The sequence below is a fragment of the Gossypium arboreum genome, chromosome 11, assembly GCF_025698485.1.
Source record: "Gossypium arboreum isolate Shixiya-1 chromosome 11, ASM2569848v2, whole genome shotgun sequence".
Classification (NCBI taxonomy): domain Eukaryota; kingdom Viridiplantae; phylum Streptophyta; class Magnoliopsida; order Malvales; family Malvaceae; genus Gossypium; species Gossypium arboreum.
Genome location: NC_069080.1, coordinates 69,033,541 through 69,035,629, shown reverse-complemented (window position 1 = coordinate 69,035,629; position 2,089 = coordinate 69,033,541). Strand labels below are relative to the sequence as shown.

At 33.3% G+C, this 2,089-nt stretch overlaps 1 non-coding gene across 1 annotated transcript; it reads left to right on the top strand.

Annotated features, from left to right (window-relative positions):
• The first annotated feature begins 339 nt into the window (after positions 1-339).
• LOC128284985 (small nucleolar RNA R71) lies at positions 340-446 on the top strand. The gene has a single exon (XR_008275401.1). It is a non-coding gene; the product is annotated as a small nucleolar RNA R71 (small nucleolar RNA).
• Positions 447-2,089: the final 1,643 nt, after the last annotated feature.

Here is a 2,089-nt window from a genome sequence, read left to right as displayed (position 1 = left end):
CCCACAATAGACACAAGCGATACTTTCAAATTGATTTGGTGGCAATGCTGCAAAACTATTAGGCCCATTAGTAGTAAGATTTTTTAACATTAAGGATATTGATGATACCTAAGATGCGAGTGAAGTAAGAGCGTCTACTTCATGTATTCTAGCAACTCGTCTTCCAACGCCCTTCGATTGGTTGGCCATTGGTAATTGTTGCTGGTAATCCTCTCAATGATTTCATAAGCCTTATTATAAGACTTAGAAAGGAGAGAACGGTTAGCAGAAGCATCCACTACCATCCTCGTGTGAGCATTGAGACCATTATAAAATGTCTCAAGTTGGATGCAATGTGGGATTCCGTGATGAGGGTACTTTCGTAATAATTTTTTGTACCTTTCCTATGCCTCATACAAGGACTCATCATCCATTTGTTGGAAAGTAGTGATCTTGTTCCTCAACTTAGCATTCTTGCTAGGTGGGAAATACTTCGTAAGAAATCTTTCTACTAACTCTTGCCATGTGCAAAATTGAATTTGGTGGCAATGAGTTCAACCAGGCTCGAGCTTTATCCCTTAGTGAATATGGGAACAGCTTCAATTGTAATGCATCTTCGGGTACTCTGGCTAACTTGAAAAAATCACTCACCTCCATAAACAGTCTTAAGTGTAGGTGAGGATCTTCAGTAGGCATTGCACTGAATTAGCCCACTGTCTGAAGCTTCTGGAACATGACTGGCTTTAGCTCGAACTATTGTGCCTCAATTTTAGGTCTCCTAATACCCAGATTAAGATCATTAAACACTGGCACAACATACTATCTTAAACCTCTATCCTTATCATTAGCAATAAGGATAGGATTTTTTTAGTAGGGTTTGCTCCGTTTCCTTGATTTGGATTTTCAAAGTTCATCTCTTCGATCCTTCTCTAACTTGCTTGTCTTCTTCGCTGTTGAAAAATTAATGTTATAATTTAAACAGAAAATTAAACCAAAATGAAAAACTAACAAAAAATTAAACCACAATGCAAAACTAAAAAAATCACAAATAATGACTTTTTAAAACACAGTCCTCGGCAACGGTGCCAAAAACTTGGAATGACGGAAATGTGCAAGTGTACATAATCACAAAAAGTAATAAAGTGACAAACAAATGTCGAATTGTCATACCCACAAGGACTGTGACAAGAATTATTTATGAATGCTATTTAGAATACTTTGGTAAAGAAAAATATTTTGTTTGAAGAGGGTGATTAAAAACTAAGATTTTAAACTAAGTAAACTAAATAAATAAATCTCAAATGCATGATTTCAAAATATAATTTTAATCAAGATGACATATTGTGTAAGATTAATTTCATTTCTTAACTTAGAATTCTTAAACTCATGTTTATATTGTTACGAATAAATTCACGGCAACTCAGTAATTTGCTAACTTATGAACATACTCACCTACCAAAATCCATTTATCTCTTAGACATATCTCTATGTCAATCCAATCGATTAAACAAATCTTAATAGGCAAATATGTTATAACGCATACATACTTATTAAATTGAAATAATATCTTAAACATATCCCTATGTCAATTCAAACAATTAACTCGATTTAATAAGCACATAAAAGACTATGTGGGGTAACAAAATATCGTTACCTTGAAACAATTTAATCACAATAATCTTGCAAGTTATGCAAGGCAATTGTATCGTCAGATACTATTGCAAATTTAACCCTCAGCTACCTTAGTTGATTAAACATGCACTGATTAAGTGCTGTTTCAATTAATTACAATTTCAATCTATTTAAATAATTAATTCATTAGTTACCAAACAATTGTAATGCAAGAATAACTTAGTCATGATTTTACTTAATCAAGCATCTTACCGAGGCCTATTTAGGAAGACGAAATGCAATCAACCTAACACAAATTAAATTCAAGCTAAATTGATTAAATTAACCATCCCAACAACATAGATATTCATAGATATGTTCATCATAACAACAACAAAAATTAAAGAGATAGGGAACAAGAATCAAATCCGGTGTTTTTTCGTGGCTTGACTAGCTTGCTCCGTTCTTCGTTCTTTGTTGTCCTCATTGATCAAAGCTG